Raw genomic sequence first — 17,380 nt, 5'->3', positions numbered from 1 at the left:
ATATGGTAGCCATCTATCGGCGATTGTGCGCATTATTAGTATCGGTACTGTTTTGGTACCGATTGGCGCCGGCGGGTCTTTTTTCATTTAAACTTTTGTTTACAAAACAAACGGGCCGACGTCCCAACACGTGGTCTATTGTTATCGTTCCACCAACAGCCCAGAGCCGCCCAAAATTAACGAAAATCATGACAGAAAACCGTCCAATTTGGACAGTTCCGAGTGGGCGTCTATCAAACAGGGCCGCCCGAGTGACCGGCATCGCGACGCAAGCGCCGTTATTTTCGACGTTCGCCGCGCCGAGACGCTTTTATACAGGCCAAGCAGAACCACCTGTAGGAGTCGACAACACCACCGTACCAAAATTTGTTTTTCTTATTTTTTGTTTAGTTTCGAGTCAATTTAGTGTTGCTAAAGTTTTTCTGGTGTGTTTCAGGGTGGTTCAGACGAGTTTTGGCAAGTTATTTGACCGGGTAAGTGTTGATTTTGCTTTGTGTTTGTTCGTCGAGGTCACGGTGAGAGTGACAGACGCCTTAAGACGCCCATCGTTTTCCATTAATTGTCGATTTGTCTCAATGATTTACTAGTGAATTTGCTTTTTGAAAGGCTCGTACATCTAAACGGGAATAAAATGTTGTTTTGCAAGCCCTTTACGGCTTTACGGTTTGATAATATTGTGTTTGGTTATTTTGAGGTTAGGGTGTGTGACGTCACCGTCTGGTGGACTTTAGGGGTTTAGGCCCTTGCTTGATGTTAGGGCAGTACTCTCGCATTTGTAAATCTTTGATTTAACACTTATCCTATTTCAAGGTGTCCACTTGAGTAGAACTTATTTGTTAAACTGACAGTTAAAAAAATGATAATAATAAAATAAATTGGTGTATTGTTTTAAATGATATTGTTTAAAAAAGCTGGCCAGTATGAGTTGGCTGGCCAGTACTTTTTGAACACATAATATTTGAAACAGTATGTTTTTGCTATTGCAAACCTGTCTTATTTTACTTTCTGTTTCAATTATAGTTAAAAATCAATTTTTTTATTTGTGAGATATAGACCCATTCACTTGAACTATAGTTTTTCCATCAATTCATTAAACTTTGTTATGTAGTGAAGAAAAAAGTATTGATTCAGATAATGAGTTAAGAAAAAAAATCAAAGTACCCAAGAATAGGCTTAATTAACATATTTTTCATCTTCAAGACTAAATCGGTTTCTCCTGACAACATGGTGAAGGAAACTAATGTATATGTAGCGTTATCACTTTGTTGCCATAATGTACTGTTAAGAACACTGATTTTAATTTTGTTTCAACAGAAGCATGCTAAACAGGTAAGTTGTTATGGTTTTGGTTTGTTTGTTATATTGTGGTCTTTACTATTTATTATACTCCATCTCTATCAAGATACATAACAGCCTTTTAGGGTTATGTCTCTTTTAGTTTATATTGACAATTTCAGTAAAAAAATATTTCGTCTACTTCTTATACAGATGATTAATTAGATTTAGACCTCATTACAATTTTCATTTCTTGTTTTAGAAGACTTCTATATTTGTAAAGAAATTTTAATGATACAGAGTGTCTCAGAAAAGTACGTGGCCAACTAAACTTACTTTTTTTTAATATGATGCAATATTTTTTATTCCAATTTCCGATTCTACCATAAATTCTAGATCTCTTTGACTAATATGTTCTGTATCGATTTTCAACTGTTTTTTGCCTAATAATCTCTATTGATTGCATCATATAGTGTGTCTCAAAACATCTCGCATTTTTACAATTTTTAAATGGCAGTAACGTCGTTATTTCTGTTAATTCTAGAGCAAAAGCTAGTCTCTCTAACTCTTTAAGTTTCCGAGATATAACACATTGTCAAAAATAATAGGGAAAGCTAATAAAAAATACCCTCTATCGATTTTTGTAGGTTATATTGTACATGACATGAACATTTTAAATCTAAGTAGAACAAAAACGAGGTCGCATCTTCTCGATTTGCAAAACCGTATAAAACCCAGAAAGGGCATTTAATTCGAGCGCGCAATCTTCCAGCTCAATGGGAATATTTAATAAAAGTGGAGAGCCAAGATTAACAATTGTATATGTATGTGGGGGGTTTTAGCGATTGCGGACTTAAAAACAAATAGACGTGGAACCGAATCGCGGGGGCAAATAATGGCGTATTAAAAATTAAACAAAGTTCCCCAAGTCGGTTTTAGTTTTTTTCTTTTTTTTTGTGGTATGAAGAGAAATAGAATTTTTATTGTACCCTGATCTTCTTGAATAAAAAATATATGTCATATCATGTTTTTCATTCTAAGCAAATTAGGGTAAAATTGTTGCTTGATGAGACCAAGACCAGAAATCCAAGCCAGTACACCACTGACTTATTATTAGACTTATACCTAAAATAGGACAAATTATGCTAAGTCTACTTAAAGCACAACGATCTGAGCGTATACATCATCCTCGGACCTGAAGTTACATGATTATTGTTGCCTGCCTACTGTTTCTTCTTAGATGATTATTAGAATATGCTCCGAGAAGATTGCAGGAGGAAGCTCGGGACCAAACCTTTAATTTCTCGTTTGAATCCGTCAAATAACCCGGATTTGCAAATTGCACCAGCGCTTCCTAAAATTACCTTTTATATGTAACGAGTAATCATTATAACGTTTTAGATTTTTTTTGAAAAGTACTGGAAATGTTCAGATACAGTGGCGTGCGTATATCTTTGTTTCAAAGTTTTACTGTTCATTTTTGAGTATCAATGAAGCTTTTGCTATTAAGCTGGAGTTATAAGTGTACAAACAGCCTAAACTAAGTTTGTACGTGTAAAAACAAGATATTTTTGTGTACAAACCAAAAGTTTTGAACCTATTTAAACATGTAAACTACGAAACTGGTCCATATAGCTTAATTTGAATCGAAATGAAAGAATGCTTATATACAGGGTGTAATGTATTCTTGAAGAAATACAGGAGGTTATTTCAAATTATAGTCACTAATTTTCGCGTCTTTTCTTCTCTCTTTTTAATTTTTTTTGCTTTCAGTTTGGTGAAAAACAAGTTTTGGTTCTTTTAGTATAACTTCTTGCACTGATCATACATTGCCAATTATTCTCAAAAATGTAAAAAATACAAGCGATTTTCGACAACTCCGACAAGTAAAACTTTGCGAAGACTTGTCATCGTTGCAGTTAACGAACTCAATTAGAAGTTGCCCCGGAAAGTTGGTTCGGCAACTCACAGGTCGGATTCGATTAAATTTCGGCAATGTCGCGTCGCGTTAACTGTAAATATCGCCTTGTTTAGATTTATATTAATTTGGAAAAGTAAATGAACTTAATCTAGCCGGAAAATAATAATTTAATTTCCAGGCAGTCGTCTCATTAAATTAGTTCGCGAACTCCCAGGAGTCGCGCAAACACACAACTTTCGTTTGCTTGTTTGCTTTCGTTCACTTTAGTGAAGTTTCGCCAGACGAGCATATTTTTGTGTTAAGGGCGCCAAAATGGCCCTGGCTCGACTCTTATTTGCGGACGAGGCACCGGAAAGACAGGGGAGACAGTCTCCCGATGTTTTCCATCATCGAATCTGGGAATATCAATTTGTCGTCGATGATTCAATCAGCTAAGACGAAGGGGGGCCACAACCTGTGGGACGCCATTTCCTAATGCCTCCAGGCCGCCCTTATTTCCACCGAAAATCGGTGCGAAATGGCGTGTTTAGGTATTTTTCCTGAAGAATTTGTATACAGTAGCAGGTATGGAAATTTCAAAATAATACCATGATAAGAAGAGACTACTATTGCAAATTAATGCTGTAAAAGATGAACCATAACTTTGTAAATGGCATGTCAGTTGGTCACGTGTCCATTCCATCAGAAACCAACTGTCAGATGACGTCACATCGGTCATGCCACTAGAACTGTAATTTTGAAATTTCTGTAAACTTTTAATCAAAATTTCAGTATGATACTAATAAGTAAGGCTAATTTCCTTTCTTCAACTGGAAAACTCGACTCTCAGCTTAATTTTGTGTCCTGCAGAAACATGATTTCTTTAAGTTTCTCACAGTGGTAGAAACGTTGTAGAAGTGACAAAAGCCTCTAAATATACTATTGAAAGTATCCCAGAAATTGTCAGAGGCCTCTACAAGTGTCCTAACTTTTCAAGAATTGATATACATTGCCAGATGTCTTTAGAAACATTGCAGATGTACTAAGAGCTTTTAAATACTACTGAAAGTCTCCCAGAAATTGTCAGAGGCCTCTACAAGTGTCCTATACTTTCCCAGAACTGTTATACATTGCCAAAATCCTCTAGAAACATTGTAGAAATTCCAAAAGTGTCTAAATTTTATTGAAAGTGTCCTAGAAATTGTCAGAGCCCTCTACAAGCGTTCTAAACTTTCCAAGTGCTATTATACATTACTTAAGGCTTTAAGAAACATTGTAGAGGTCCAGAAAGCTTCTAGATGCTTCTACAGGAGGTGTACCTAACCATTCCAAAATTTTTTTAATTGATAGAAACGTTTATTCGTTTTGGAAGTGTCAGAGGTCTCTAAATACTTCTTTCTGATACCTCTCAAAAGTTGTTATAGATTTGTACAATTAGGTTTTATACATTCAATTTTTTCACCTTACATTTTGCGTTATGTGATTCATGATTTAACACTTTTTAACTGGTATAAATAAGAGATAATTTGTACTACATCAGTCTGTCTTATTTCCCTTCATTGTAACTAGGCTAAAATTGTCCCCCTTCTCTTTAGGGTTGTAGAGGAAAGCGAAGGGCTTTTAACGAGTCCGACGCCCCCAAAATATTTGATCAAAATCTATACAGGAAATGGGAGGCAAAGTGACAATTTAGTAAAATTGCCGGATTGATCGCTTTTCCTTCAAGGGAATTGTATCACTTTATTTATTTTTTGTTACAGAATCTCCAGCCTGTCTAGGTCGAGTGCCATCTATAATACCAACCTAGGGTAAGTACTTTTTTACCTATTTAACTGACCGTAACCGAAAAGCTACATTAACCTAATAATAACTCCGTCAAAAAAATCCGGACAACCGATTATTTAGATACTAGATTTACAACTGCAAATAACATACAGTGCACCAGTGCAAAACTCCATTTTGACGTTTTCACGCCGTTTTAAGCAACGAAATTCATACATCAAGGCCTCTCCGCCCCCACCATCAAAGTAATCACTGCGGTTATTGAGTTACAATAATAATTTCCACTATTTGGGGTCTCCAGCTGCGCGTACAGATCACCTTGGGGGGTGGAGTTTCCCCTTTTTTAAATCTAACGAAAACGCATCTTGAGGCCACCCGCAAAACGCGCCCCCGAGTGTCCCTAATTTGATTTCGATGATTTTTTTACGATCGACAGAGGGTGTGTAGATTTAGCGGTAAATCTAGATGTACACTATTTGTGTAAATCACAAACTAACCTCTGTACTGATATTTGTGCAAATGTAGATTTAACACAAGTAGTTTGTGATTTGTTAAGAAAAAGCAGCAAGTTGAAAGCTGCTTTTTTTGACTAATCACCAACTAATACTATACACTTTCACACCAAAAAAACAAACCATTGAACACTTTTAAACAGAATTCAGTGTGTAGTACAATAATCATAGTTGTGGCAATTATAATGGGGGCGCTCGTATCGACAAACACGGTGATGGCGCTGTCATCGTTTTGAGAGCGGCGGCTCGAAATTAATTATATTGTAATAAAATGTAGAGTGTTCCTGTCGCGATCTCCTGTGGAATTGATTCATTGTTAAGTCCGATATTGCATATAAAGTCCCTGACAGATGGGCCTCACTCGGTCCCGTTCAATGCACTTATACGTACGCTTTGATTAATGGCGCCCGGCTCGATAGGGTTATTATATTCTATATATTTCACGCCAAGCCCTTTTTTTCCCTATTTTCACACTCGTTTGTTTTAAATTGAAAGTGTAATCTTTTAGTGTATTTGTTTTTTTTATGTATGTTTCATAATTTAAGTGGATAATGCCAGAGTTTTCCTCTCGGACTCTTCCGGTTGTAGTAAATAGTTCTTTCCTCATTTAACTTGATTTTGTACTTATTAAGTATACAGGTGTGGTAAATCCAAAACCGACCATAGGAGGAAAACCGTGTAACTGACAGAGAAACGTAGATAATTGCATGCGCGGGACAAAGACAGAAAACGAAAAAAATATCAAGTAGGCCACCGTCGACAAAATTAATTTTGTCGGACGGTGCTGGATTTTGGCAACAGCGCGCTGAAAATATGGCCTACTTGATATTTTTTTCGTTTTCTGTCTTTGTCCCGCGCATGCAATTATCTACGTTTCTCTGTCAGTTACACGGTTTTCCTATGGTCGGTTTTGGATTTACCACACCTGTATATATTATTATCCATTTCCTGGATTCTGAGATTCATTATTATCTTCACTCGAGTAGACTGGTCTTTTAACAAATTGCAGTTTTCCAAAATTATCCAGAAGGGGTGACAACTGACAAGAGAGATAAATGCTTTTTTCTGCAGATGATGGTGGTTTTTAACTAATTTTAAAATTCTCCAATATTGTGCGGGTTTTGGTGTTTCGTGATGATAATATAAGGTTGCAAGGCTCCACCCCGAAAGCTCGAATGATATTAAATATCGTGACTACTAAAACCGATTACGGAGAATCACACGAGAATTTCATCGTATTGTTGTTTTATTGCATCGGGCAAAGATAACCACGCACCTTTCCATCATAATTTTTCCTTTTCCGAATGCAGAAGCGAAATCCTTAAAGGAAGCAATAATTTCGAGCACCAATTCCAATGTAAATACGCAAACGGCTCCGGGTCAATTAAAATGAACAATTGACCATCGGACGAGACTCGATCGTCCTTTGTCTATTCTTCTTCTTTTTCCGTTTATGTGTGTCATTATTTAAATTAAAAGTCCGATCGGGACGGGAACGTATAGCCCCGAGACACCGTCAGCCATTATTCTTCTTCTTTCAGAATAATCGCAGAAATTCTTTATTTATGTATTTTTTTGGTTCGAAACCGGTGTCATTTGCATGAGTATTCTCTGACTGCGGGTCAATCGTGCCAGTACCAATGGGCAAATCGTTGCATGACTCGATCTCTACCAATAGGAGTCTTCGACCATAAATAATTGGCAAAACGTTTAACCAATTGCGTGGCACTTGTAAGACTTGGGTACTAATCACTGGTTTGGCTCTTAGATGGTACGATTGTTGCCCATTACCAGGCGCCTAACTTCACTTACCCTTAATCTACCATCGAAGCCCTAAAGAAAGATTCAATTATTAACCAGATTATGAGCTATGGAAGATAATGGTTTAGAGTTGCAAGAAACCTTCACCAGATTGATAATACTTTTGAAATAACAAATTTTTCTCCCTTTTTTGATGGTTGAAAGTTGCACTTACTCAGTTAAGTTGCCCATATTACGGTATTATTATATTTCATTTTTCAATATACAGACTTTAGAAAAGTTATTCACTTCTCCTTCACTACCAGAAAAACCTTTTTACTGATTCACTTTTTTTATATAAAAAATTAAAAAAATACGTGGTTCCCACTTCAGTTGAAGAAAACTGCACATTCTTCTTTTAATGTCAGTTTTGAGACTATAAAAGCATTTTTTGATAGTTGCCCAAGATCATCTTTACCAAAGATTCAATGTCTAAAGATGTCATCTTCAGAGAGATGGCAATAACTTGGATTCGTGTATTTATGTCAACAAGTTGTAATTTTCATAAGCTTTTTAACATTTTGGTCTTCACTCCAGATGTGTTTTGAATGATTTTAAAGGCATTTTGGGGTTTTGTAATATTTTAAACAACTTTTATTTTTAGTACTAGTTGTTCTTCCTGTTTTGAAAGTTTTTTAAGTCTATAGATTGTACATAGGTCTGTAAGTGTCTTTAGCGAAGTCAAATAAACACTCTAGTTCTAACTGTGTTTTCTCTGATTGTCTCGATTACTCAGGTGAGGGTTTGGATTATTTGCAAACTCAAAGCAGACTGACAAGACTATTTTGGATGCATTATTCTAACAAAAATTAGGACCGTAAGATGACGTTACAACACTAGACCTACTTTATAGGGTTAGTAAAAGGGTGACAGATCAGCGTTTCAGGTGTTTTGGTGCGGTAAACGGCCGGAAAACAAACAGAACGAAACGCGTCACCCAATTCGCGGCGTTTCTAATCCTTAAAACAAAGTCGGGGAGGGAGCACATATTATACACGCGTATATTGTATTTTTTTTGTGCCCCCGACAATAAATCGGGGGTAGCGAATGTAAATAAAGGGGAAAATCGCGGGATCAATAATTTTAAAACGAGGGTTTTGTGCCGATCTCACATCATACACAAAATTAGAGTGGGTCGTCATTTGCCCTTGCGAAGGATTCCGGCCTGCTTGACCCGATAATAAAGTAGGTTTGGTTACTTAGGTTGTATTGCTCTATTGCAAGCTCTTTTTGTTTTCACAAGATTTTTACCATTAAGAATAAAATTATCTTATGTATACAGGTGTGGTAAATCCAAAACCGACCATAGGAAAACCGCGTGACGGACAGAGAAACGTACATTATTGCATGCGCGGGACTAAGACAGAAAACAAAAAAAATATCAAGTAGGCCATATTTTCAGCGCGCTGTTGCCAAACGCCAATACCGTCGACAAAATTAATTTTGTCCACGGTATTGGTGATACTTGGCGTTTGGCAACAGCGCGCTGAAAATATGGCCTACTTGATATTTTTTTTGTTTTCTGTCTTAGTCCCGCGCATGCAATAATGTCCTACGTTTCTCTGTCCGTTACGCGGTTTTCCTATGGTCGGTTTTGGATTTACCACACCTATATGTACCCCAAGTATTCCTAAAATTTTATAAAGTTTTATTAGTGTTGTTTGAACATTAGAAGATTTAACAACAACGATATTTTTTAAGGTAAAAATGTCATAATACAAGACTAAAATTGTCAAAATACGACTAAACAACTGTCTTTTTGAAGGTTAAAATAACCAAATGTCAGGTTCAAATTAGCATGTTCTAAAAAAAACAGCTAAAATCTGACAGTACAAAAATCCACGGTACAGTGGTAAAATTTTTTAGACTAAAACTGGCGGAGGCATTGAAATCAATTTTTCTTTTTAAACCAGGATTGATTTAATGGTCCTGCTAGCCTTGGTATAGATCCAGTTTCGAACGAGAAGGCTAAATTAAAACACAATTAAATAATTACGACTCCCTAGCACAGAAGTTTTATAATATATAATTAGGTACCGACCGGACCATGTTAGCAGATTTATATGTAATAATTACGAGATATGGGGAGAGCCGCAGCTCCAATCCCAAAAAAAGGTTTTAATTATTCGCAATTATCGAAAAGCAAAAATTTAAACGGCAGTAACAAAAAATCTTTAGCAAAAAAAATAAAGATTTATGACCGTGTTATTAAACGGACGAGTTTAAAATCGTAAAAGAGAATCTAAACCGTTGCAAAACACATACATATGCATGTACCTACGTACGTAGACCGACGCGTTTGAAGTTTGCTCTCTCTTTTCGCAATTTGGTAGATCCAATTGAATTTTTTAAGCTCGACGAAACGAACCTCTGCAAATCGCATTATTACCAAAAAAAAAAAATGAGGAAAAAAGACCCGTTCCTGTTTTGCCCCCGTTTTTTAGCGCATTCGATAACTAATTTATTTTAAAATTCGTCCGAATGCAACATACAAACGGAACGAGAGGGACTTTTTTTTTTGGTTTTAGTTTTCCCCCCCGGTTTTTCCATATTTTCAAAGCGAGCGCGCAATAACTGAAAAGCGGGTGGAATTCAGGTCTGGACGTCCCGGCGGACAAAAGACCCCCCAAGAAACGGTTTCATAAATTAAAAAACAATCCCTCGCGGTCATATCGAGCGCGCTCACGACAATTGAATTTTCATTGGAATACATTATTTCCGTTCACGAAATTGATGTATTTATATTTCCTAAGTGTAACTCGTCTCCATTGTCCTGTCCGGACCCCACTGGTCGACCATTGTTTTCCGCATAACTTACACAAATCGATATTAGTTTCAAAGTCGACTGGGCTACCGTCTGTTAAGTCGCGTTCACACTAATAAATATGTGAAACAACCGTTACTAGTAATAGGATTGTTAGACAGGAGATGCTTACGCAATTCAAAAGATTAATAATACACATACTGTCCGATTATTATAACTCTAGTGGCACGTCATAACTCGTGGTGATTCTATTGCCAAAAGTGCAAGGTTGTCGTCTCTGTTTTCCGATTTTGTCAAAAAACCTGTTTTCGTAATTTAATAATATTTATGCTAAAGGGAGACTAAATTAAAACAAAAAAGGTACGAAAAATGTGCAATTACAATTTTTTTAACACCTACATTTCTCAAAATGAAGATTGCTAGTTTATCCTACTTGTCATTTGTCTCCGTTTTTTTGTTCAACATCCCGACAATGTGTAAATCTGGCAACTGTTAAGTTTTAACAATATACAGAAATCCTTAACAATCTTCACAGTCACACTATTGGTATTTGAATTGAAAGACAATTGTGCCACTTTTTGAACAGTTGCGGCAGTCAAATCAAAGTAGTGACATTCAGAATTAAGACAATCTGTGATAGTTTTGGTTTGCTATCTGAACAATTGCCAGTACTTGGACCATTTGTGATTTTTAGCTGACTCGATCATAAAAATTACCAAATCTCCAATTCCACTGATCTATAAACGAGTGCTTGAAAGTCCAAAAAATACCCTTATACAAAACACTGAAAATTTGTTCTACAGGTGTAGGGGCAGGTAAATCCAAAATCGACCATAGGAAACGACAAAATTAATTTTGTCGACGGTGCTGGATTTTGGCAACAGCGCGCTGAAAATATGGCCTACTTGATATTTTTTTCGTTTTCTGTCTTTGTCCCGCGCATGCATTTATCTACGTTTTTCTGTCAGTTACACGGTTTTCCTATGGTCGGTTTTGGATTTACCACACCTGTATATAAACTTGTAGAAAATAGAGGAATAGCTCTATGGGTAGGAGGTTGTTTAATATTTGACAGTGTGGTTGTCATAAAGGTTTTATTCATTAAAATCTAGTTTATTAAGCTGTATAACCAAAGACTAGAGATATTATACATACTGTAATAAGACCGGACAGCCGGCATAATTTCTTTGATGTTTTGGGCGAACATTTCTATGACCTTGAACGCCTGGCTCTTTAAATCGGAGACCCAAACGCTGTTGTCAACATGTTAGTTAATTCAGTGAAACAGCGTTGTCGATTAATTATTTTTTATTTTACATCTAATAAAAGTTATTATATCTTCCAACACACCCATATGATTTAGACTGCTTCCTTGATTCTGCTCTGGGTCAAGTCTATGTTGCAGGTTACTAAATAAATTAGTTGAGACTGAGGATGAAACGAAAGTCTTAGGCACAGCACTGCACAACAACTTTGTTTTTTCAAAGGGATTGTTATACATATCACTGTCGAAATGATCACTACAAATTCTAAGTGTTTCATAACTATGCCTGAAATCAAAATTTGGTTTTAAAAGGTCTCCACGACCTGAAGCTTCTAACCATTGGGTGCATCTGTAAATATAAAAAATATTACTTTTGTTTAGTTTTAGTAGCCTAAGTAATAATGCACTTACCTAGTTTCATCTTTGGGCAATCGAAAAAATTTGACTTTTTGTGTTTTTTCTCCAATACAGCTAGATTTCTTATTGTTGTTCTTGCAGCTATTATATATGCATCGCATATTGTTACATTATAAACAAAATCCGAAAATTTAACCTTACTTTGTCTCTTTACATACTTTATTCTTTACTACAAATAAACAAATTAAGAAACAAAAACCCAGATTTACGCGATGTTGCCAACTCACAAATATCATTCAATCAATCATATGGATGTTTTATTGCCATGTCGTTGTTTTAGGCATTTTAGGATTAGATATACCGTAATATTATTTAATTTTTCTAATGATAACTACTTATATAGTTCTATTTAAATATAGTATAATCTAACATATGTAATTTGCAAAGGATTTGTTAAGAGGAACATTGAAGTCACGAAATAAAGAGAGAATTGGCATTGCTGCTCATAGAGATGCTGGAATGCTGGGGTGGGAGTTGTCGAGTCCCTTTAAACGGGAGTCTTCAATCTTTCTCTCTCTAATTTTATTCACTCTGTCTTACTGTCTCTTCTTATTAGTCCTATATACATCCCTATTCTTTGGTATAACTATAAACTTAAACTACAATAGACACTTCAATTTTTGTTTGACAGTTTTGAGCCGATCCAATTTTTACTCTTTTGATTTTCCAGACGTTTCTCATGTGAACACTCTGTATATGACGTTTTTCTTTGTATAGTTTCTATCGCATAGTGCAGTCAAAAAAAAGTGACGAATCGACCCACGAGGACGTATCAAAGCCTTCGAAAGATTATCGCGCTTTAGTTTTCAATTAACTGGAGATGAAAATTGAAAGGTTGTTTCCGGATCGGCGGGTGCATTTTGTATATGCGCCGGTCGTCCATTTTTTATTTTTTTTTTGTTTTAATCTCGCCCCGATATATTTAGGGAATTCGTCAACCGGGGCCGGATGGGCCATTTTTTAATATTCGATTATGAGTTTTATGTGTCTGAAACGCTCAGGCCGGCATAATTGCGACAGAGTAGCTTTTGATGTATGGGTCCCCGCGTATATTCAAAATTGATGTCCGCCATCTCGGAAAATCTTTTATTTGTCGCTGAAAGCTTTTTTTCGGATCGAATCGATGCGTTATTCCATCATTGACATCGAAAAGTTCAATCGCAGATAAATTCGAATTAATGCGCCGGAGAGATGGACAGTTTTGCCGGACACGATTTTATTGTTCCCCCTACTCTTTTTTGTCACATTTAATCACACCACGATTTTGAACTTTAAAGAACGCCATCTGGTAAATAAAATGTTCAATTAACTTAAACAGTTGCTTCATGCAGAAGCTCTGTCGTCTCTGCTCTGCAGTCCACTCAATTTACTTTGTCTTCACCTCAAAGTTCTTTGAGTAATTTAGTTTAATTCTTTAGACTGTTCAATCGTTAATTCTGAAGAATTTACTATACTTTATATTCTTCTTTGTGGATGGAATTTTCTTTATCTTCATTGGAACAAATAGTACCTAAGTGGCAAACATAACAAGAAACACTAAGTTTTATTTTTACATTAATATAACCAATGATTTTATTTTTCAGAAGAAGACACAAAACGATTACTCCTTTCCCCCAAGTTCAGCACCTCCCCGTTGAATGCATGGTAAGTCTAACCTCAAATTTCAATCAAACCTTGATCGACTGATTGGTAATAATTATAAATGGAATGTGCGTCTGTAACATTAACGAGGCGCCGGTACAAACAAAGACCTTTGGTCCGCAAACAAGCCCCATAAATACAAAACCGCTTCCCCACCCCTATTACTGACCGGACCTTTTGCCCTCGACACTTTTACACCCTTCTAAGCGATTCGGTCTTCATTGTTGTCCTAGGACCTAATTTTATTCGATATTTGGCCTCTTAAAAATCACCTTCTTAAAATATCACCCTGTATAATAAAAACACTCTTTAAATTAACGAAAACATCCCCAAAGAAAATAGTGGGGTGGCGTTGATCGATACCAATTTATATGTCAAGCCATTAATAAAAATGATGAAGTGCACTATTAAACTTTATAAGGACGAGACTCTTAATGTTTTTAGATATTTTTATTCTAGAAAACCACATTAAACCGACCGAAAAAGAAATTATTGATGAGGGCCGGCTCTAATGTGTTTGCTCGGCTCTATTTAGATAGAGCATATCAATAGTATGATTAACGAGTGGTGGCAATTAAAATATAATGCTGTCCAGTTTGTATTATGTATGTGTACAGTGGGGAGGTTTTCAATGTTTAAATGTTTTGTAAAAGTAGAAGATAATTTAACTTATCATAAGAAAAACGGTTGCGTATTTTAATCGTAAAATTTTTTTAGATGATGATTGAATTTTCTCTCTTTTTTGATTAGGAATCAAATAATTATTAATAAATACGAAATTTGAAATTCAAGTGTAGATGCAGAATAAATCATAAATTTGATCAAAAAGCGTATAAAGACGATAAGAACTATTTAAGGTAGATAGAGATAACATCGAACATTCAGGCCTTAAGGCCCGTTTAAACCACTACCGGCTAATATCTTATTCACACGAATGGCCGCGGAAAAAAAGTCGTACAAATTGCCGTATTATCTCGATGAAAAATCATTTCAGCCCCCACCAAGCTGGATTTTTAGATCCTAATTGAGGGGTTGCATTGTTGAGCGCGGCGGGTACTTGGAGGGGGCGGGGGATGAATTTTGCATACATAAAGAGGTACACATACGTTCTGTTTTGCATCCGTTCGGGAAAATAAACAGCCGTATATCAATACCCTCGGTAAATTACGCATTAGCATGGGCCGGGTAAAAAGAAGTTGCCATAACGGCTATATACATGCACCGCCAATATATCTGGTTGGATTTGAATATCGGACTGAATATTTTGAATTAATTAGCGATTCGAAATTATTAGTTTGCCGCGGCCCCCGTTTTGTGATGTTCGAATTTGCCTTGTCCCTTCGCATACAGCGACACTCAAACTAAATGAGAGTGACGTCAGAAAAGTTTATGTCAACGTTGACTATTGGGTAGTTGAACATAATACCTTGTTAAGAAAATTGTGCTAGTGCTGGATTACACAACAGAAAAGTTTTTGTTTAATATTTCCTGACTTGATAATAGGTATTTCGGAACAGTTGATTTTATCAACTACAGACTAAATTAATCATAAAAAAGCCAAGATTGGTCAGATATGACGGGAAATTGGATTTGACCAATCAAACTGGACGAATCTCTGAAATTGCATATTTCTGTCTGGACGTACGCTCGCAACTTAATTCACTCAACGAACTCAAAGAAACCGAATAAATCGCCCTCAAAACCGGATAAAACGTAGCCGGACAACGTCGGAATTGCGAATTAGCGTCTTTTTGGTCGCGCACCGGTTTGTCTGTTTGTTTATTCAGGATTTGCGCCTTTTAAATTGTTGCTAAAACCCACCATTAATGACTTGGTTCGATAAGTGGGATTTAACTAAGGAAAACAGGGATGTCGCTGCCCTATCATTTGTTTTTCCCTAAAGAATAAAAAGAATGTATAGCAGAAAGGAGTCCAAAACAGGTGACAAAAGCAGCTTTTAGCTTGCTGCTTTTTTTACCAATCTCAACTCAACTCACTGTGCTGAGATTTACGCCAATGTTGCACACAACTAAACAAACATTAAACATACTTAAATTAAAAAAACTTTTGTTCAAATACCGGGTAAATTGATTATTGAACAATCAAAAATTCTTTGAAATACGAAGGAATTTAATCAGAAAGTCTGATGGTATCGATCTGGGCGCATTTACCTCGTAAACATTGTAATCGTGACGTCGGAGAGCGTCAATTAAACCCCGCCCGAAATCTAATATATTTTCTAATTCATATAAAAAGGGTAATTCGGTGCAATTTATTGAACAATAAGGTCGCGATCGATCCGCCATAACGGTTTGCGCCCCTAATCAGTATTTATGGACGGTGCGGGAGCTGGGAAAATTACTCGGAGAAAAGTCGGGAAAGTAAAATTCCTTCCGGCGCGTAATAACGGTGTGCGGTCACACTTTCTGACCAAAACAAAATGGGAAACTTAAAAATTAACACATAAAAGGTATTTAGTCGGGCAATAAAGCGATAAAACGGCTTTTTTTCGGATCTGCCACTTATCAGCGGTGCAGAATGAAAGGATTTACGTACGGTCCGTTTGTAGTTCATACTACACATGGGCGGTAAAGTGTGAAAACTTCCCGATCAACGTTTGAGATTGCTTCTTTGTTGACTTGGCCGTTCCACCGACAAGATTTAATGCTACCGGATTTGTATATCTAATTTAGTGCTTTGGTTTCTCTTAATTATATCATTATAAGTGTTTCAAGTATCTAGTTGGTGTGAAAATGTTTCAAGTAAACGTTACTCTCGGAACTGATTGTTTGTGAACTGAAAACGCGGGAGTAACATCATCTCCGATATGGTCTAGTGGCTAGGATACCTGGCTTTCACCCAGGAGGCTCGGGTTCGATTCCCGGTATCGGAAAACTTTTTTATTTTTTTAAATTTATTTCTTGCCATTTTGAGTTTTTTCTGTTCCACGCCACACACTGGGCGTTTAAAAACTGTTTTTCGGTCTTTAAGCGGGTATATTAATGATGGTATGAGCGAATTTATTGCTGTATCAATTTTCTAGGCAACTAGTCAGCTTATTAATTTTAACTCATTTTTCCTCCCTTAGTTTCTGACGCTGTGAGAACATAATTCTTCATTAAAATATGCTGGCCTTTGAAATCAATTAGTCTTTCAAAATAATCGGTAGAAATGTTTCACTATACGTTTTTTTGGATTTTAAAGTGGTATACTAAACTACCTGTAAATAACAAAAATACGTGCTGTCAAAGTGATAAGTTAGGTAAGCGGGTAATTAGCGGGTAATACCTAGTGTGCCCGGTGAAGAACACAGGGTGGTTCAGTAAAAAGCGTATGCTACGTGCAAGTGTTTGTTTATCCTTAGTGACCGGTTTCGGCCCTTTAGCCCATCATCAGCACTCTAATTCGTCACATTGAGGTTAGTTACAACGTTAAAACTGATAAGTGTTCAGTTCATTTTCTGCTTGCTCCACCTTATATTATCACTGAATGGTGTAGTTTAAATCCAATTTAGTAACCACCCTGTACGAGTAAATGTTTTGCTATCACTATACAGAGTGAACAAAGACGATTTTCTGGGCTGCTACATTAAACAAGATTGGTCAAGATAAGCAGCTGTATCACAAACTATTATACAAACTAATAAAATAATAATTTACAATCTACTACTAGCAAAGCTTTGCTTAAAATATATTCATTATTTTTAGGTTAAAATCTAGGCGGTTTATTCATCAAAGCCCAACCTTGGAAACAATACCTAAACGTAGAGTAGATTGCACGTAAAACAAACTGAATTACTACCCTGTATACAATATTATAACATATAAATCTTCGAGTAAATTTACGGTCTAGAAACGTAAATATGCATTTCTAGGTCTGATCAATACGATTTAATAAATCAAAGTCGCACCCATCGTCGAGAAGTACACGACATCCTATCATATTTCAAAAAATATAACCCCCCTTCCCATTATTCTAATTACATTTCCCAATGGAAATAGATGATTTCAATAAATATGGAGACC

General features: G+C 36.2%; 1 protein-coding gene, 1 long non-coding RNA gene and 1 other non-coding gene across 8 annotated transcripts in view; 2 read left to right on the top strand and 1 right to left on the bottom strand.

Moving 5' to 3' along the window:
• Positions 1-130: 130 nt before the first annotated feature.
• Positions 131-17,380, top strand: part of LOC145732232 (protein bric-a-brac 1-like) — a 123,183-nt gene continuing 105,933 nt past the window's right edge. For 3 of the 6 annotated variants that reach the window (XM_081984349.1, XM_081984348.1, XM_081984347.1), the window contains exons 1-3: positions 134-473; positions 4,936-4,983; positions 13,298-13,358. The gene's annotated coding sequence lies outside the window, so the exon portion shown is untranslated. Of the gene's footprint in view, positions 474-4,935; positions 4,984-13,297; positions 13,359-17,380 lie in introns of all 6 variants that reach the window. The other 3 variants (XM_081984350.1, XM_081984352.1, XM_081984351.1) reach the window with 3 other exon arrangements.
• Positions 11,324-12,307, bottom strand: LOC145731761 (uncharacterized). Its single transcript, XR_014178869.1, has 2 exons — positions 11,709-12,307; positions 11,324-11,646 (listed from the first exon to the last, which is right to left on the bottom strand). It is a non-coding gene; the product is annotated as an uncharacterized LOC145731761 (long non-coding RNA).
• TRNAE-UUC (transfer RNA glutamic acid (anticodon UUC)) lies at positions 16,177-16,248 on the top strand. Its single transcript has one exon. It is a non-coding gene; the product is annotated as a tRNA-Glu (tRNA).

Source organism: Ips typographus, linkage group LG7 (assembly GCF_016097725.1).
Source record: "Ips typographus isolate SLU linkage group LG7, UJ_Ityp_2.0, whole genome shotgun sequence".
Taxonomy (NCBI): domain Eukaryota; kingdom Metazoa; phylum Arthropoda; class Insecta; order Coleoptera; family Curculionidae; genus Ips; species Ips typographus.
Note: the sequence above shows the minus strand (reverse complement) of the source record. Positions and strands in the feature narration are given on the sequence as shown.